Source organism: Oxyura jamaicensis, chromosome 2 (genome assembly GCF_011077185.1).
Source record: "Oxyura jamaicensis isolate SHBP4307 breed ruddy duck chromosome 2, BPBGC_Ojam_1.0, whole genome shotgun sequence".
In the NCBI taxonomy this organism is placed as follows: Eukaryota; Metazoa; Chordata; class Aves; order Anseriformes; family Anatidae; genus Oxyura; species Oxyura jamaicensis.
In genome coordinates, this window is record NC_048894.1 from 10945374 (window position 1) to 10966617 (window position 21244).

The window sequence follows — 21244 nt, forward strand, 5'->3', positions numbered from 1 at the left end:
GTTATTTCAACCAGAAAAGAAACCTGCAAAGACAGCAGCATTCCCCTACAGGAGAGAGCGCTATAACGACATGCACAGGAAACAATGCTATGGTAACTGAGCCAGCTAAATGAAGTGCTTAATTTGTAAATGGACATGATGATATTTTGCAGGATGTACTCCAAAGGTTACCAGATCTTCGTTATGTTCAAACTCAAGTATCTGTTATACTTGTAATCACACAAGTCACTTGTTTCCTTGACTGCACCAACAGCAAAGCTGTTAACTAAATTAAGAAGATGTAAAACAGCATAAAAAGCAATAGGAGGAGTGTGAGAAGAAATCAGTTTTTACCATTTCTGAATTACAAATACATCGTGTGTTTTTTTGTTGTTGTAGTTTCTTGTTTGTTTTTGTGTTTGTTTGTTTTTTGTTACCATAAACAAAATTAAATCCAGTTTAGAACCTAACCTTTTATTTATGGACTGATTTCTTGTTTTATTCACAAACGCTACTGTTTTGAATGAACTGGGTATGTTTTTGCAGTCATCAGATATAACCAAAGTCACAGTTGGGCAGTAACTTCAAGGCAGTAGTCTGTGTAAGTTATGCTACGTGTCAGTTTTGCTGAAGGAGTTAAGTTTCATTAGGAGACCATAGCAATACCACACACAATCCGAAGGCCACAGAGATGAGGCAATCAGAAATTGCAATATTTTCCCTAAACACAAGGCAGAGGATTCCTCTGGCAAGCTTAAAATTAACTAAAATGGGACCGGTTTCACTCATCTGGTTTGTGGAGAACAGTCTCCTAGGAGCAGAAAGCTTGTTGTACCCTCTGCTGTTTTGTGAAAGCACCAAGTTTCCAGGGTGGGAAAATGGAGCACAGACTTGAGAAAGGCTTCCCCTGCAGTAACACTCTTAAGCATTAAAATACAATTCCCAGAGCTTCCATTCTGTCAGATAATAAGTCATTATTAAATATTGTCAGCTATCTCTGTAGGAAATGCTAAAGAGTAAACTAGTAACTCAAGTTCAGTCTGAAAATAAGGAATGGAATCATAGAGAGAGTAATTGAAGTAATTGATTTCTCCTTACAGTGTAATGAGACATCAAAGCCAAGATTTGTGTAGAGTTAGGAGGAAAATTAAGCTACATAACAAAGATAAGATATCCCTATACATTCAGTGAGCAACTGGCACATTTCCTGTGCAGGGTCCTCATACACTGAGATCCTCCTCTGCTCCTGAGGGGCAAGGCGCATCGCTATTGCGTGTGATGAGGCAGCGAACGCTGTGGTGCACCAGAAAGGCGCCCACGTTCCCATTTTGCACAAAGGGAAGGCAGGGGCAGAGCCACCTGTCACAGGCAGCCTGTAACAGAAACTCAAACTGAGCTTTTCTACAGCCTAGGCTGATGTACCAGGCGCTGGAAAAAACCCTTCTTGTTAGGCAGGCCTGTTACAGTCGTACACAAATTCCTTGCATCACATTATCTGGGGGTTAAGATCTCTGCATATTCGCTTCAGTTTGTATTTCAGCCCCTTTGCCAGAACAGATTTATTTCCTAGCTAACACCAATTAACCCAGTTAAATAGAATTAAGCCATTATTTGGGGGAGAAAAAATCAAAAGAAAATAAAATACCCTCAAGCGTTTTCTTCTGGGATGAAGCCTTCCAACGCAGAAATGCAGGATGCACCCGAGCATGACAGAATCAGGGGGAAGGAGGCCAAAACATTAGCCACAGCATGCTGATTTAGGAAGACAGGTTATGATAATTGCTTTTATACAGACGGCTGTGGCATAATACTATTTGAGACTAATGAGTGAAGATAAGATTCAACAATATTGGTTTCACCTATTGCCCTGCCCTGGCTAGAACACACATTTAGAACAAGCAGCCTCAAAATGCAACAAGCACCGAGAGGAAAAAAAAGTCTTGGAGGTCTGAAACAGACAAAAACAAGCTGCAGATGGAAAATTGATCTTCTGTCCTTCATTGGTTTGACTGAAGACAGAAATTGACTCCCTGTGAGTTATTAATTAAACTTACCGAGCAAAAATTAATCCTTTGAGTGTAGCTATCACATCTTTCTTTATTCAGAAGCCTGAAATCACGCTGGTGTAACTCACCTCACCCTCATTTCCTACGCCCTGGGAAGGGGCAGTATTGCAGCACTGCCCGCCCCAGTCCCAGCCATTATGGGTGGCATCAATTATTGCTGCTATTCTTGCTTCTGGGCTAATTCCTCCCAGACGCAAGGTCCGGTTTTCTTAAAGGCAGCCATTCATTAAACAAATCCAGACAAAGCAAAAAGGACTTCATTCAGAAGGTAAACACAAATAGAGCACAGACCAGCGCTCGGACTACATCATCCATCTCTAGTGAATGAAGCAACAGAAGGAGCTTCAAAAACTAGGGGTGCAGGAGATGGCTCCTGAGGACTCATCCTGGTGGCAGTCAGTGGGCTGAACGGGGCCACACACGGTGCTGGTCCCACCGAGCCTCACCGGGTGCCTTGGGAGCAGCGAGGCTGCGGCGGTGCTCAGGGGCCCTTCCCCAGCACAGGGGGCTCGGGGCCAGGGCATCTGCAGGGTGGGATGGGCAAGCCACCAGGGAAGGCTCACGGAGATGTCTAGAAAGAAACGGGCAGATTTTTCAGAGATGAAACTCCAAACCTGTGTGTCCTATACTACCTATGAAGATATCCTTAAGTCCCATGGACACCTGAGAGCAGTTTCACGTGTTCCCCTTTTGTCCAGACACAGCTCCACGCCCGCACCCTACAAAGGATGGCGTGCCAGTCATTGGTGCTTGCAAACACATTTCTCTTCTGCTGGCACAAGCCGGCTGCATGCAGCCACCTTTTCTGTGCATTGGTGAGTGCACAGACAGTTTAACAGCGTAAATACACATCCCTGACATTAGAAAACAGACTGCAATAAAGCAAGAATTGAATAGAGCGATTATCTCAATATGTGGTTTTAATTACCTCTAACTTGCGGCAGTCTGTTCATTTGCAGCTTTCAGATGAGACCTTAAATATCCATACCCCGTGTGCCTGCCTTGGACAAAGAAGATAGCTTGGGGCTTTCTGGAAAAAACACAGATTCCTGCCTCGTTGTCCTTGGCTGCCACAGTCCTCCGAGGTGGCTGCAATTCAGCAAAGCAATAGGCTCGCAGCCTGGGAATTAGGATGGAAATTGTTATACGAATGCAAATATCCTTCTAGATCTTTTCTTTAAGTGTTAGCAAAAGAAAAAAAAATCAACATTTTTTTTCCACAGAATCCTGCCAAAAAGCACCTGTCTAGCCCTTAAAAGTGGAGCAAGGCTGTAATTAAATCACCAACTGATAGGAAAAAAGAAAAAAGAAAATCTGACTGGAGAAGCCAAAAAGACCTAATCTAAGACAAACAGATCGAATGACTGTGTTACCATTTAAAAACAAAATCTATCTGCAAAGCAACCAAAGGAATAAAACTTAGGTAGTAAAACTGAAAATGGATTTGGGGGAATTATGAAATTTGTTTATTTAATGAAAACACAAAATTACAGTCTCGTTGGCTCTTTGTACGGCTTCCTAAGAAGACTGCCCCCTGCTCCTTCTATGCGGTGGCCACAACCCAGCCTTTAAAGCCTCACCACGACTCCAATCAATCTTTATGGGAAGTGGCAGCCTCCAAATTGCATTTATGGCATCTCCTTAGTTCGTGTACAACACACAGTCCGTAAGCTATTCCATGCTTTTAAGAACGTCACTTCTGAAGCAAGAGGTTTAAATGCTGTGGGTAATATTGCACTGCTGTTTTTAAACACATGAATCAGGTATTTTAAGGTCCTGGTAAGGCTCTGCTGTAGCTTACAGTTAAAACATGGCATGGAACAAGATCGTGTATCCGAAATCCTTTAATTTTTACCAAGATGCCATTTCCTGTCCCAGCTGACCACCTTCCACAAGCACCTCCCACCTACCTACCGCATTTATAGAAGCCCGAATCCTTCGCCCTCACCCAGACCCGAGGACAAGGCCCTCTCCCAGGCCACAGCACGAGGATTAGGATGGGTGTGAAGTAAGCCCATTACTTAAAGCAGAAAGAAAAACCACTTTTAATTACCGGCTTTAGCTGCGGGAAGAGGCAGGCCTGTACCACCGTTAGGGGACACTCACCCAAAGACAGGCTCGGCCCTACGGAGGTGATGCCGGGATGATCGGGACAAGAGCTGAGTTGTGGTGTGCCACAGGTGGGGCAGGGACGGGAACAGGGATGGGGACAGGGACAGGGATGGGGACTGGGTCACAGCCTGGTCACAGGCTGTAGGTGAGGAAACCAGCTGCCGGTACCTGCTGACACCAGCCCCAGATCCATGGAAATAAATCTTCTGCGCTAGGAGCCAACTCCATTTCCTTCGCACCAGGAGGAGGATTGCTGCGCTGTTTCATTTGGGAGTTTTAGTCACACACCAGGAAATAACACTGGAGCAGGTGGGGGGGAAAGGGGTACAAACAGCCATAAGCAGTTCTAAATAAATAGCAGCACTAAATAAAATGCTAGCAGCCAGCAAAGTGAGAGTGTAGGAGCAGCAGGCGAAGACATGGGCTCCAGACCGTGTGCCCAGCCTGACGGTAACTGGAGTTTCTTTAGAAGCGACGTGGCAAACACGGTGAGCCCTGCTCTGACAGGGAAAGAAGGCTTATCGTGTTTTGACTGAAATGCTTTCTTCAAAGGATAAGCAAATTCCTAGCACATCACTAAGCCCTCTGCCACAGTTTCCATGAAGAAAGTCTGCAAACAATAGAGACGTCCTACAGACTTCACTTGTTGGTAACAAGTGCAGTACAGAAATCGTTTCTTCATGTTATATATAAAACATCGGCAGGGCACTTCGAACAGGTTCAGTAGCCAAACAGAGTTCTTAGCATCTGCCACTTTACCAGCTATCTTTATTTAACTGGGCAAGCCATTCGATTCAATAGTCACTTGTGAAATCCTAATAACTTCTCTGACTGCCATACGTATCTCTCTATTTTATCTCATTTTAGGGTTCATGTTTGCTATAATTTTGCTGAAATAGCAGCTTTAGGTTTTTGTTTGTTTTTAAAAAAGCAACATTGCTTGAAATTGAAGAAAAAAATCAGATCTACACCCCCCCAGTTTCAAGACAAGGTACCGAGCACCTCCCTCCACAACTGCAACCTGCTGTGCCTACTCTGCAGGCACTTCCACCCGCTCCCGTTTTTAGATAGGGCTGCAGCTGGTCTCCGAGAGGTTCTAAATTAAGGCAGGAATGCAGCACAAAATGCATGCGCGTGGATTCAGAGCCCTCCACACCCACTGCTGTGCATCTCCAGAGAAACCAAAGGACAGTACAGCAAGGGATGGAGAAATGGGCACTCGTGCTACATGATACTGATCTTAGAAGACAACTGTTAAATGTGTTCCACACGTTAACTAGGCTGCCTTGACAACACTCGATCATCTTTGATTGGTAAGAAACCTGGAATATTAAATAAAGCATATGCTAAATTGCAGCTCAGGTCCTTTGACAGAGCAGTAACATCTTATGGAAATTTGAGAGATTACAACTGGAGACTGCAAATGGTGTTGCTAATTGTATTTGTAAATAAAATGAAATAAAATAGAATGGTCTTTTAAAAGGCTGAGGTCGCAGAGAGTAGTGGAACACTGTTCAGAAACAGACCAAATCTACCTTTCAATGTCTTTGCATGCCAGGATTTACAGATCAGATCCGTGCTCGTGTACTGTATGGGAGGACAAAACCAGCAACCATCACCCAGCTTCTGCGCTACTTGTGAGCTCTGTTTTCTTTCTCAGTCGTGGGAGCAAAACAAAGCCTCCCAGAAGTAACATGCAAAGGCTGTGCAGTTCCTGCACACTCAGCACACACCATGGACGTCTGCCTTCTCGCACTTCCAACCACAGGAGAACACAGAGCAGTGCACGGAGCAGTGCCTTAACATGATGGGAGGCGAGCAAAGTATTGTACAAGCCACCCACCAACTGACCATGTGTCACAGCCCATTTGCCTTTGCCAGATGCTAACCTCCCTGTTCACATGCCTTCCGCTCATCCATTTCTCTTCCCCTCTTGCTCCCGTTGCTGTCCATGTGCCCCCATCTCACCAGCAGCTCGGCCACCCCTGCTGCCCACCTCACAGTGCTGACCAGCCCTGCAGAGCCTTGCCGCTAGCAGGGCCAAGCACCGACCCAGCTGACCCAGCAGTGGCACGTGCAGAGCAGCCCCGCAAATTCTCAGCGCACTCTGGTGTTGTTCGTTCAGCATATATCCCAATCACCAATCGTTTCCCTGCATATATAAACTGGTGATAGACTACAAGAGTTTGGTCCTTTTTTAAGAAATTCCTATTAAAAAACTAACAGTGAAAAATTCCCAACTTACTAAGCCATTCTCCATGACTACATAATTTTCAGATATATGGATTTAATGATGTTACTTGGAACTAAAACTAACTGGTGTGTTATTGTGTGTTTACAGAAAACAGAGGAATTAGAAATTTAGTAGTGCAGGTTAATCAAACTGTCAACAAACCTTCATTGCTGCATAGCATCATCCATACAGCAATCTCAGAATGCATTATAGAGCATTTTACAAGCCAAATAAATTCAGCAGATTTTATTTTATAAACCACCCTCCAGGAAATAAAGCACTGCTGCCTGTAAGGCACTACAGCATTATTTGCTAGGACAAGAGGGAACAAAGTCTCCACAGTAACATCAGAGATTGCACTGCGGTTGGGACGCCGCACGTGTGGGTTTGGGCACAGACTGGGGCGGTAACTAGGGTAGTTACTAGGCAGTAAACTAGGTGGGAAGTTTAAAAGAGCATTTTACTCACTTTGTCTTAATGAGGTTGTATGAAAAAATTCTAATTCCTTTCAGAACAGAGGGAGCAGGAACTCCAGCAGGTTAAGACTGACCCCAGTCACACTGCTGCCCAAACACTTGATGACCCAACATGTCTTCCACCAGCACTGACAGCTTAAGACTAAGAAAACATAAAATTTAGAGAGCCTGGTGTTAAAGCTGGCCTCCTCCAAGGCATTTCAAAGATGTTCAAATCCTTACAGCCGCTACAGTGCACCTCTCACTAACCCACACCAACAACCTCCCCTGGAACCGGGGCTGACCCCTGCAAGGCCTGTCCCAGAGGGGAGGCTGATATTCTCTAAACGGGGGTGTGAAGGGGAAGGCACCATCCTAAACACCCATTTCTTCACTGGGATTATCTACTGCTCCAACAAAAGTACTGCCCAGAGACCTAAGCAGGCATGCTGCACTCTGCACCTTCTGCAGCAAAAAGAAGGCAGAATGGAAAACAACAGAACATGAAAATGTGTTAGCAGAATAAGACATCACTGAAACCCAATGCACAGGATTTACTGATCAGTATGACATTTTTCTATATGTGTTGTAACACAGAAATACTTTGTTTTCCCCAAAGCATAATCTTTTCTCTTTTTTGGATTTAGATTCTTTTTTTTTTCTTTGGCAGCTTACCAAATATTGTCTTAGATTTTAATCTTTTCATCTACACCACTCAATAACAATGATGGGATAGTGGGGATACAATTTGGGCAGATTTTCTCCGCTAGAGTCTTGCAGAACTAGATTCCTAAATGCCGAGAGATTTATCATTTTGTATCAGAGGCTTCTCTCTTCCTGCATCCTATATGTTTCTGAGGCACCAAGGACACGCTGAAGGAGAAGTGGAAAATTTCATGGAAATGAAAATTTAGTTGCCATGCAGGGGGCTCTTCTGATGTCTCTGGAGAACAGTGAGCTGAAGTGGTATCCCAAACACCTAATCCAAAGCAAAAAGTTTTCAAGATATGTAATTTTTCAGCAATGCATTTCAGGCACAACCTATGGGGTGGGTTTTTTTTGCTTCTGAAAGAAAAAAAAATAAAAAATCCATTTAGGGATCAAAAAACTTCCAGTCTTTCAAAAGATTAAATTCACTGCAGACTTGAAATTACAATATCACGGGTTGCTAAACAGTAAGCCACTGTTTGCTGGCTACACCAACAGCATACAAAACAGGCACACTGCCACTTTGTAAGAGCACATCTCACTGTGAAGCCACACATGCAGCATACAGTATTTTCAGGATGCTTGCCTGTTTTGAAAACAAACCATAAAATCAATCTGTATGACCTCAGACCTCCTGAGCAGAGGCTCCAGAACGTCATGCTGCCATTTCTCAGTTAGGGTGGTATATTTTTGATATTATTTGAGAACAAAAGAAAAAAGGTTTCTTCACTAAGAAAGTGTGATGACACTGTCATAGCATTTTTCCCATAGTGTCATCACTATTGTATTGTCCTCTTGTCATAATAATAATAATACAGATGATTGTGCCTGTTAGAATTTGGCTGGCAGTTTATAATGTCAGAAGGACTCCTATTCCTTCACCTGCTGCCATCTGATAAAGCCCCACAGATGTCATTCCAGTGTAACCCGAGGTCTTCCTCTAATAATTCAGGCTATGATTAGGAAAAAAAAGAAGTAGACCTACGTGAAAAATTCTGTATCCAAATGGATCCTTCATGTGAATGTGCACTATTTCCATGCATTTCAAAACTGGCTTTTTACCTAGCCACAGTATCGGGGAAAATTGTCCTTGCGTAGAGCGTCTATCTTTAGAAAAACAAACTGATATTTTAGAGAGGACAAGATATTATTTCAAAGGAGTATAACAAAGAATCAACAGATTTGAGTGTGACTTTGGAAACAGGATAAGGTCTCACTGTCATAGACTCACAGCTTCAGAGAGCAGAAAGTAGGGCTGAAAAGGACTTCATGGTAAGTTTTTGTTAGTCTTGACCGCAGCTTAGAACTGGTCTGAACATTCACCAAGTTTCTTCAATATATTAGTATGTGTTTATATGATTTAAAGGATATGCAACAGTGGCATTTACATGATCTCTTCTAATTAAGGTCCTTTTGGGAAACATTCAAAAGGGAGAGGAATCAGATGAGCTCTGGAGCTAAAGCACACCATAAGGCAACTAATGTCTACCGTAGAATGGAGATATTCTATTGAAGTTTCAGAGATTCTCCTTTAGAATAATCTTCAGATGATATCATCTTTTTCAGATGGCTGCCAGCCTGACTATCTGCTCTCAAACAGCGTCGGTGCTTCTGCAGCATCCAGAGCTACAAGGGCATTCCTTCAGCTGGTTAACACAGGAATGTGGGCACAGAGGGAGGATTCTTCAAAGAAAAATAGCTGTATCAATAAAAATAGTTGTGAACAAGAATCAATTTTCTCACCAAAATTCTCTTTAAGCTGAAAGGGGAGCAATCCCTCCAGCTGAATGGGTGTTGCCGGGATTGCTGGCAGACAGGGAGCAGTTTGCCTGTGCTTTCAGCCAGCTCGCCGGCACAGCACCGGGAGCAGTCAGGGTAGGTCTTGAACTAGCAGGACGTGGAAGCCAAGAAGCTTCACAGACATACATGCAGCTGGGAGGATGAATCCCTCAGCATCAAGCCTGATAGAAAACGCGAAATACACCTTCACCGGTGAATGGTGCCGGGGCACTGAGGGGCAGCCGAGCCTGGCGTTTGCTTCTTAAACAGCTGTGCTTTGTTTCAAGCTTTCTTTCCTGCATGTCAGAAACTAACATATAAAAAAGGCTGTAAATAGCTGTTCAAGGCATTAACTCTTTTCTCCCCTGCTGTCTTTAAAAGCAGTGCAAACCATAAACTACCCCATAAACGTATTCTAAGCTTCCTGTGACAGCTTCGGTGTCAGCCCCAGCCTTGCACAATGAAATTGTTTTCACTTCCCATTCCCATTTTGCCCATGGATCTAACCTCAAGTGCAACCCATTTGGCAAGTTTGCTCTTTTATGAAGTCTCTGTTCCTATTATCTCAGCGTGACTCATTTTATGTTATTGAGTATGGCACACGGCATGTGAAATGGCTCATGCCATGCAGCACCTCCATTTGCCTTTACAGTTCCAGGCAGGAAATCCTGTCGGGCTACGTCCCTATCCCAAACCGTGTGCTTTCTTGCACAGACAGTGTAGCAGATATGTTTATGGCATGGTAATTACACGGCTACCTTTTAATTAACGCTTCCTTCGTCTCTACAAAAGACTCTCCACTCATAACTGCCCGTACATATTTATGTAGCACAAATGCACGTTATATCCATAGCATTTCAAAGATTACTGCTAAAAAATAAAAATAATAAAAAAACTGTATTAACAGTTTTACAGCAGTCATGCAACACAAAAAAGAAGAGCTACGTATTACTTAACAAACATCAAGATCACAAAACATCAAGATCACCTGGCCAAAAAGCACATCACAACATCAAGTAACAGCTGGAGCTTCTACTGCAGAGCTCTGCCTTGCCTTTTTTTGTTTCTCTATACATATGTATCTAGAAAATCATCTTAGCAAGACCTTCAAATCAAGTAACATCATCATTTGTATCACTGCTCAACTGCTTTTATTTTATATTTCAAGTGCTGTTATTGTTCCTTTCGGTACCCGTGTACTGACATCAATCTGCCCGCGAAGAGCCATGTTCTGGGGGCAGCTGGGTGCCTTCTCAGGGAAGTCCTGCCGCTCCTTTCTCACAGGCAAGGCCACGGGAGTGAAATAGCATCGGCAGCTTCTGGGGGGGCAATCAGCAACACACCAGCAGCCAGGCGCTGCCAGATTTTTATAGATCTAGCAATTTTAAGTAAAGAAAAAAAAAAAAAAAAGGAAAAACAGATTTGCAAGCCTTGGACTTCAAGCACAGTAGCAGATGTTTACTGTAACTTCTTTAGAGATCTCCAAAATCTGGCAGTCCTACTTCCCTGTCTCCGCTGCTGTCAGGAGCCTGGAGCACAAATATAGAACAAGTGAGCAGAGGGAGACATACCACTGGTGTTAATGTATGCGTCTTCCAACACGAACGCATTATAATTCTGGCCGTGTGATAAGGCGGCAAAGAAAAATATCTCTTGAATAATAATCCATTTAGTGACATTCTCACATTGATTTGCTTTTGTGATTTGGACTTTTTTTTAGTTGGTAAAAAAAATTGATAGTGACAAAAGTAACAATTTGTTCTCCGTGTCCTACAAAAATTTTTGGTATTTTGTTAAATGAACATTCACTTTTCTGGATGAACTTGAGGTTTAGTAATATCCATATTCGAGCACCAGAGAAAGCCGTTGTGTTTGAACCAGACTTCTGCTGCATCCATCACGGTGCGCACAGCACCCTGCATGTCTTCCAGGCCAGTGCAAGCAGCAGTAAAAGCAGCAAGGTTCACATCAATTCCCCTCTGTTATTACCCAGCAAACGGCTGCGATCAAATCCCGGCTCCATCAGAAGGCGTGGAGCTTGGCCTTGGCTTTGGCTGGGTTCACTCCGAAGTTTCAGGCAGGGAGAAATGCAGTCTGAAAATCTTGTCTGAAAGGGTGACAGTGTACTTTCATCTGTTCTGTCCACTGGTGTCTGAGCCTCGCATTCACCAAAAGCAAGGATGCTCCCAAGAGCATAAATATTATGAAATTTTAAAATATAATTAAAATTCCCCCATACTTCTCTATTCTTCAAGCAAAATCCACAAATGTGGACCAGGTAAAATATCTGAAGGTCAACCTGATTTTTACAAAACATTTTAAGCCAACTGAGTCACAGAAGGTGCACAAAATCAGTGAAGATGTATAAAGCTGATTATAACCTTACAAAAAGCCTCAAAACTTTAGGCCGGGTGACACAAACACAGCATTTCACACCGTAAGCAACTTCCCAGCAATGTAGGCCAGCTTACTTCTGTGCTATGAAGGATTTTTGCAGCTCTAGCTACAAGTAACTGCAGTGGCTATTTAGGATGCACACAACTTCTACTTCTAGAAGGCACCATGTGAGATCAAGAACATCCCACTGCTGCTAGCAAGCAACATCAAACGCAGCTCCCCCAACACCTTTTGCAGAAAACTGCCTGGTTTTGTTTTGAGGATGGGATGAAATTATTTGTAGCATTGTCATACAAAGCATCTGCGAGGCCAGTTAAAACACATACTCAAAAAAAAAAAAAAAAAAAAGTCATTAGGAGCCTAGAAAAAATGAGAATTTACTTGAACTATTCTCTGGGCAACACGGCAGGAGCCAGATTTTCCAGTAACAGCTCCTCGGTATTTCTTGGTATTTCTCTCCTAGGTTAAGTAGCTTCACCTACCAATCAAATATAAATGAAACCTTTGTCTTTTGGGGACCAGGATGCAGAAACAGTAACTTAACAGAAGTATTTCTGTATCATCTGACATAAATATTTAATCACGCCCATTGTTCTCCCAGTCAAGCATTTCTGAAGACACTGTCAGTACTCTGATTAAGATGGAAAATGAGTACAGATGTTCCAGCTTCTCTGTAAGGAACTTCCCTCTGTGCATGGCCAAGGTGTGCTTCTCAAGTGGCAGGCTTTCATGTTAATGAAATGCAAATTTCACCTCAAATAAAATCCATGATAAATTGTCCAGAGTTAATGTCAGTACACCCTCATTCTTTGAGCAAACTTCTGCTCGTGTTCAGGTGCCATTCTTCTGCCTGGTTGCAGCCAGCTGACTCCAGAACCATTAGGGATCTGACCTGCCCTGCTTGTGGAGCCTGCACTGTGTCCAAAACATCCAAAACACATCCAGTTTCGGGGTTGCTTTTTGAGAGGGAACTGACAAAATGGACGTGTGTGTTGGTAAAATTCTAACTGCATTTTCTTTAAATGAAAAGGAGAAAAAACATGCAGATTCAGGCCTTTCCTGAGTCATTAACTTTGACTAACGTAGATTTAAAGGAAAGTCAAATGAATGCCAGCTTATCCCAAATCTTATTCCTTTAAAAGCTGTGAATGTCAGCTTATCCCCAATTTTTAAGGATTGTTCCTTTAAAAGCTGCTGAAGCATCAGCTCACAGATGCAACAAGTGTGGAAATTCCCCGATCATGCAGCTCCAAAGAATGCAGGCGTGTCTTTGATGCTTTCTGCATCACCCCACCACCATTTCATCTTGGGGCTGTCGGTGGGGTTCAGACACAGCTAAATTTGCCTTGTGGATATGCCCTAAGCAGTAATCTATATAGGAAGGGAAAATAATAAAGCCAAAGGCAGAAGGCATATTTAGCACTGTAAGATTTTGAAGACGTACCGAAATAGGAAGGAACTGATAGAAAGCTGTGTCACAGCAGCTCTTTACAGAGCTAACTCAATGGAAAATACTGTTGCCCACAAGCCTGGAAAACATGAATGTTGATCATTTTTTCCTTCCATATTTCTGGCCTGATACTCTGTGGCACTGCTTCCTGCAGCACAATGCACTACTCATTCACAAAGACAAACACTGTCCACTGAAAATTAACCTGTAGCAGGAACCCTCCTCTGCAAGACTTCAGCAATGTAACGATGAAGTTTGGGATTGTGTCCTCTGGCCGTACTGTGTCTAGGTACTTCAAGGCCAATTAACTAACTTGCTGTTCCAGCATCACAGCCAGCCTACAATATTTATTTGAGGTTGAGCAGCAGACATGGATGTTGCCACGAGTTACTGAGAAACGCTCAGCGACTGCCAGGGTGCACTCTGCTGCTAAAGGTGCCACTGGGCCAAAGGCATTTGGTCATGTTGCAGCATTACCCAGGATAAATTTTCATGCACACAGATGTGGCACGAGGTTATGCACAGATGTGGCACGATACCAGCAAAGTGCCAGAGAGGCAACCACAGCCAGCTGGGGTTGGGGACGCTAAAAGAAAAATCAAGGATATGCTTAGGGGATACTTAGCTTGTCATCCAACCAAACACAAAACACACACGAATTTTGGCAGAACGCAGCTCATTATTAACTTTATTTATCATTTTACAAAGCATACTGTAACAATTCATAAAAAGAAAACAAATATCCAGAATATCTGAAAGCACACATCAATAATAAAACCCCGACACTTCAGCTCGCAGAATTACACTCCACTGGGCACACTGGTGCAGTGAGGGGCACCCAGTTAGGAGGTGAAAGAGACCCAAAAGTATACTTGTCTATGCAGAGGTTCAACATGAGCAACTGGAACTAGATTAATACGGCAAAGTCATGTAACTCCAGGATAACAATGGAAAACAGACACTTTTTTTTTTTTTTTGGTGAAGACAAGCAGAAAAGATCTACCAATCCCAACATGTGCACGTGGCAGACAACACTGCGCAATTCCGTGCTGTTGTTCATGCTTCCCAAAAAGCCCCAGCACTGCAACTGCACTGCCCTAGGGTGAACAGAGCACAAGCTGTGTTTGATGTGACCGTCGTGTTTTGATTTAAAAATCATCATTATACAGGACAACTTTAAAGCATGCTTAAATAATGGCTTTGCTATGGGTGAATGTAAGCTCACTTTATTGAATCATGTCGGCTAAGAGGCAGAAGAAACAGCATGTGCTAAGATAATTCTCTCTCCGGAAAACTCCAAACCTATCTTCTACAACTGAACTTGCCACTTCCATTTTGGTGTTGCTGAAAATAGAGCCAAAATCAAAATGCTGGCCCCTGAGTGGTTTCAGAAATTACAAACCTACTTCGCTACGGTAGCTGGGATCCACTTATACGGAAGCAAAGTGGCAATCACCTCACGTCTTTTAGTTTAAAACAGGGCACAAACTGAGACAGAAGAATGCATCAGTGCTATGAGGCAGGAGAAATAATGTCCACAAATATTAATATTATTAAACCCTAGTTGAATAAACTATTCTAAGTAATTTCTCAAACCTAAAATTACTGCATCTTTCTACGACAGTAGTTGTGTTATTTACTACTAACTCTGATTACAATTATTTCATTTAAAACAGTTGTGAGACTTCACACCTTCCTGATGGCAAGCGTGAACTACTAGTCATGTCTCTTTCTCAACGCCTTCCCATGGCACACTTCCCACCTTTTAGAGATAAGTACACAAGCAGTCTGATATCCAGGTGAGGAACCTGAACAAAAGTCTTATCCCCCAAAGAAGAAGCCATACTAGAAAGACCCGTACATTCAAGAGAGATGTACTGGATAGCCCAGGGTGAATGCATTATGGCCCAGAATCAAGAGTTTCCTCATTTTAATAACTTCCAAAATCAAAGTACATCTTTGTGCACTGGTCATTCCCCTGCTTGAGAACAGCCTTAAAACAGGAGGGCTTTAAACTTCAAACCATGCAGATACTGGGGCAGAACATCTCTTGGCACTCTGAGTTGAGCGCAACAATCAGATGGGTGTAAAGAAACGCAGGAATGAATGCAACAGCACAGCCCTTTCTTTACACACGGTGTTTATTTGGTTTGGAAATCAGGCCCAAGGACCTGTAGCTACAATTGCTATTTTTCTTTGACTCCAAACATGCATTCAGTTGTGTATTGTCTCATAATTTGTACTACAATAATCCCCAGTTTGCTCTGTATGTTGCAAATAGTATCGCAACAGTTGAATTGCCTTAAGCTTTTTGTGATTTTTTTTTTCCAACATGACAATTTTGAACTACCCCAAGGGTCTGGCTGGCTCAATTTTTACTACAAGCTATCTTTGTGCTTTAATAACAAATTCTAAATCCTAATGAAATAGAAAAATACAGTAAGAACGTGCAAGAATCTGGATTAAAGGGACTTACTTTATGTATTTTCAGAGACATGACAAGGGAGAAAAACGGGAAAGACAAATCAGAAAGAGAAAACAGCAATTTTTAATCAATACTTTTCCATACCCCGCACTTCTCCCCCATATTCCCAAGCTTTTTGAGGTAACCATACAAACATCAAATTGAGGTTTCCAAAAAAAGAGTACCCACTGAAGTCACAAATAGCTTGATCCAGCTTGCTTTGGTTTGAGAGTTTACACTGCTTAAAACTGACAAGATTTGGTTATAAAGGGTCATTTGCTTACTGCCCTAAGACGTTCTGGCTTAAAACTGAGATGTTTTAACATCATGATGCAATCTAAAGCAAGAGTTCAGAAACTGCATGGTGGATCCAGTGATGACATCAGCTGGTGGGGAAAAAACAAAAAGAAAAGGAAATGAAAGAAGAGATGAAAAAAAAAAGGAACATTTGACCAAAATAAATATTGTCAAAACTTAGAACAAAGTTTTATTAGCACCTTTGCTTAAAAGCAAACACTTCTGACCTGGAAACTGTTTTGCTGTCAGTTCTATTTTCCTCCTCCTGCTTCTCCCTGCCAGCCTCTTCCCAGCAGGACGCTGTGGCCATCCTCACGCCGAGCCGCCGGCCCCGCAGGCTCCCGGGCTCTGACCTGGCACCAGGCAGCACTCAGCAGAGACACAGCAACAGCCTGGGTGAGGTTCCCTTGTGCAACAGAAGGTGTGAATGCCAGCACCTGAACCCCCCGCCTCTGAAGGCAATGTTCAATTTATCACTGTCCTATCCTTTTGTCAACAAGAACTCCTGGGACATGTGTGCTTCATTTGCATACCCGTTAGGGAAGAAGAATGGCAAAGGTCCCAGCAAAGCCCCCCACGTGGGACAGCATCCAGGCTTGCCCGCGTTCTCCAACTGACTTTCTTTTCATTGGGAAAAGCTTCGGTTTTAAGGCCTTTGTTGTCTTCTCTGAAACAAACGTTTTCATTCACGGCTGAGATACCCAAGCTATCTCTGCTGGGGAACACAACTGGGCCAGGGCACGGGGTCAGACCCTGCCCCACAGCTGTTTAGCACTCAGCGCTCTCCTGAACAGTTTTGGCCCACAGCGGCCAGCGCTGCCCCAGATAATGCCCAGACAATGTCCGGGGACAGCACGTCCCGCAGGCTGCTCACAGCAGTTTGGCTATGACCAGATGCTGCAAAGAGGTCTGGGGCCACGTGTGGGAGCCAGGCAGTGCCACTCGGGCATGGGACCGGGGAGCGGTCCCCAGCGCTAGCTTGACTGGCTTCCTCAGTGCCAGCCTGATCGATGAGGGCTCAGAGCTTCAGGAGCTACTTCTGTCTTATACAAAATAAATACACAGCCTGCGAAGGAGATTGATCGGAAATTGTGGAGGGAGAGGGCTCAGGAATTACTGAATCGGGCACACATCGCTGATGCACCTCACGCAAACTTGAGCTCTGGAATAGAAATCAGATGCTGTATGGGTAAACTGTTACCTCATTTCTGGGTACTGGTCTTTTATAGCTGGCTGAGGTGGACCAAAAGCAGGTACCAAGGCACTCTGTGAGATGCTACCTGTATCAGCTGCCTGCAGACAGGTCTGTCTGGACTGCTCTTCATCCTCGCCAGTATGCTCCAAACCCAGATGGTGGTTTTTGTGGGTTTTGTTTGTTTTTATTAACAGAACCTCAACTAAAAGCTACGAGAACTCTAAATGTTCCTGAGCCATGAAAGGCTTGTGTTAAACTACCATGATTAAATCTGTATGATCAACCACGTGTTTTTTTTCTAGTATTATATCCTGAAAAATATATCATGAAAAATAACCCCCTAAATGATGTTAAACTAGAGATGGGTTTTAAAATCCCCGAAGTACAGAAGGGGAGAGTCAAATGAGCATCTCTGAACACTAAGCCAAACGTTCCCAATTCAGCCACAACTGTTCTGGTAAAGCTATTTGCAGAGGCATGCTTTCATTCACGCTGGGATTCAGCTGCCACCACTCCCCTCTGAGTGCAGCCACAAAAGCCGCTGTCCCCATGGCAGAGGTGGCAGAAGTCAATGCATGCCACCAGGTCCCTCAAATCTCAGGCCAGGATATTAATCACGGTATTCATTAATGTACAACGCTGGGAATTCATGCGGCGGGGCAGCAGAACATGTCTGTGGGCGCCCCAGCTTTGCTGACAAGCACAGGGAGCGTGCGGGTGGCTGGGGGCGATGCCCCCGAGGGATTCCCAGCTGAGCAGCACAACGTGTCTGAAGGTAAACTAAGCCTCTGGTGCTGCACAACAGATGCTTGCTGCCTCCTTACTAAAATGTTCCAACTTGGTGTTTGTCCTGTTGTCCACTGGAGGTTATTACTGTTTTTCCTTCGTTGTCTCTGCCAGATACAAAAAAGGGCAGGAGGGAATAAGAAGAACCATGTGTTTCCAAGACTGTAGTTCCTGCCTCTTGAATGAACATTTTAAAAAGTTTCAGCTACATCCAGAATACTATTTATCCAGCTTTAAGAGCAGGAACATTTAGTCCAATAAAAGAAAAAAATTAAAGGACCGTCAGGCTTGTTCCTCTGTAGGACTTCCCTTGCAGTGTACAGCGTTACAGTGTTATAATCAAATATTGTTTAGATGATTTAAAAAAACATGAATAAAATTATTCCAGATGTGAAAGTCCTTGAGGCTGGAGAACTCAACACCACGTCAATACTGGAGAGATCACGGGGCTTAAAGCTGCAGATGCTGGTTTTGTGTCCACTTCAGCACCAGTGGCACTAAAAATGCTGGATAGAGCGCAGCCGCCCAGAATGGCCGAGGTGCCTCCTACAGTCTTGGTCTTCTTCACACCGAATCCTTTATGCCACCAGATTACCTCTTCTGCGATTTTTGGGTGCCCTTTCTTTTTGACATCCCTTGTGGATGCTCTTTCTTCTAGCTCTGGTTCTGTAATCCAACCGATTCAGCAGTCCTTAAACACACAAGCCCTAGGTCTGTGCCCACTTCCAGCTGCATGTTTCAATTCTAACCGACCTAAACCCATCATAAAAACATTTTCCACGCAGCTGTGTTTGTACCTACACGCTTCTACAAGCAAATAATATAAACTATTGCTGCCCACTGTCACAACAGTACTCTGAGATAAATTCCTTCTCTGTGAATGTCGTTCTGCCATTTCCAGCCCCGTCAGTTTTTCACAGGCCCGTGCCCAACACAGTGCCCCAAAGCCTCGTAACAGCAGGGAAAGAAAAGTGAAAGCTCCTGCTCTTGCCTTGAAGTGCTACGCGGTGCTCCCACAGTAGTGACTGCACTTCCTAAAGTATAACGGAGTCCAATTCCAATACACCAGGTTATGTTAGCCTCAGCGTTGTCAATACTACATAAATTCCTGTCCAAAACCAATAGTTTTTTAAGAAGCCACGCACAGCATTGGTTTCCTAAACAGCAGAGCCTCTTCTGTGACCTGCGGATGAATCACGGCCAGAGAACACCGGGCTGGGAACAAAGCCCAGCTCTTCCCAGCACAGGAAAGGATGGTTGGCCGTCCTGCAGGCACTGCAGGTCACCCCCAGGTTACAGGGCCTGAGACAGGAGTAACTGAGGAAGCCTTTCATACGTGTGTGTGATCAGCAGAAATTAGCATTTTTTTCTAACCTAAACAAAAACCTCAAACGAAACCTATGATTTCCTGAAAGATCTCAGTACAAACACATCACTGCTCACTTCCAGAGCCACGGACATGCCGCTATCTGTATGCTGAACCATCTATGCACATGTTGGTGGAGGCAGGACTCGAAGGGCACGTGTTCTCCTGGAGATCCTGCAGGAGAAATGGCCCTAGGTGTTGGTAAAGGAGCTGCTGTCTGTGCAGCCACTGCTTCACGTCGTGAAACCACTGCAGCCTTGCTACCAGTTTTGCCTGGGCTAAGGCCCTGAAAAGCAAACACTGCTTCTGTCCCTGCCATGAGGCTTGGGAAGTGCGAGCGTGTGCTCAACGGCCCTGAGGCCAGAGCAAGGGATCCTGCTCAGAAGCAGCGTTCACCTCCCCGACGGTTCAGCTTTGCCTAACGCTGTGCAGAAGTCTTTGAGCCAGCTTTGGATTTCAAAGCTCTTTTACTTGCATCCAAAGACTTTCTGAATATTATGTCCCTGTCTGCCAAATTGATCTTCCCTCTCTCATTATTTCCCCCACCAATTATACGGGTCTGAATTTGCTCCAGTTTTAAATTCGGTTCAGTGAGAGCCCGAGCATTTTGTAACAAAATGCCCCTACAGAGATCACCAGATACTGCAATTGGAAAGGCACAACGTGTTAAAATAAGCCTCAAGACATATACAATGGGGTTTTACTTTATTCACTGTGTATTTTGATATACCAAGGGTTATTACAGTTAATTGTTCTGAGCCAAAAGACATTGTTGTAAACTCAGCAGCAGCATGTAATTCACTTCATGTGACTGAGCAGGAACGTACACCCCACAAAACGAGCTGGAATAAGGGTATTTGTTAAGTCAGTTTCACAACAAAAGCATTGGTGATTCATTAGAAAGGGTGTGAGCCAGTACAAAAGCCAAAACACCACTGAGAAGAAATAAACAGAACAGGATTAAAATTATCTTCTTGTGCCAGACGGTTGAGACCGAGCATCACAAAACCCCACATCTTCTGCCTTCGCTTCAAAGGCCTCCTAGTGACAGTGAGCGGTCCTGTGTCCTTCCTGACCTCAGCAGTTATTCCAGGAATTGGAGGCATGGTGGGGAAGGGGCTTACACATCTGATCCACAACGCGGGGGAAAAATCTGTGACTCAGGATGTGGGGAACTTGCGCGTGCCTAGTGCTCCGGGAGCTGCTCCTGCAGATAACATGCCCTTAAGTGGGAAGGTTTCTTCACTGAGGAGGCAGTGTGTGAGTTTCTTCCTTCCCCATCCTCTCTGCATGCATATTCCTTTACATCTGTAAACCTACCTGCACAGACACTTTCTACACCTTACTTTTAAAATCCGTAATGTATCCCATTTAACTGAGCTACTGGCTTTTGTATGGCATGCATAGCCCTTGTCCAGTTCTGGTTTGATGCCTCAGTTTTAGTTATTCCATCACACAGAGAATCATTTCTCACCCTCTTCACACTTTAGTGCTGGGTACAGACAAGAAGATGGTACCGCTCCTTTTACTGCACAACCCCAAAGTTTCTTTTGCTATTCAGAGCAAATTCAGAGTATGTGTGGGATATTACAAGAGGGCCAAGCTCCTTGCAGCTGCTATGTTTTCATACAGATTAATGAAGAAAAACAAACCAGTAGGTACACACTGATGCTTCAGACCAAGTTCAGTAGGTCACAGGTATGACGAAGAAAGCAACACAATGGATGGTAAAAGGAAAATGAAAATAAAAATGCAAAACACATCGTAATCACTGTGATCCTGAACAGAATATTTTATTTCATATGTTAATTACAGTAATACACTATCAAATTCCTTGAACTTACACTTTTTCCATATGTCAATGGATGAAGAGATACCAGAGAATCAGTTAGCCTCTCATTCCCTTTTTGAGAGAAGAGAAGAGAAGAGAAGAGAAGAGAAGAGAAGAGAAGAGAAG

The 21244-nt window shown here is 43.8% G+C and overlaps 1 protein-coding gene and 1 long non-coding RNA gene across 5 annotated transcripts in view; both read right to left on the bottom strand.

Annotated features, from left to right (window-relative positions):
• DIP2C (disco interacting protein 2 homolog C) overlaps positions 1-21244 on the bottom strand; it is a 311009-nt gene that overhangs the window by 272629 nt on the left and 17136 nt on the right. The window lies entirely within an intron of this gene.
• On the bottom strand, positions 14159-14994 carry LOC118161474. Its single transcript, XR_004748050.1, has 2 exons — positions 14355-14994; positions 14159-14297 (listed from the first exon to the last, which is right to left on the bottom strand). It is a non-coding gene; the product is annotated as an uncharacterized LOC118161474 (long non-coding RNA).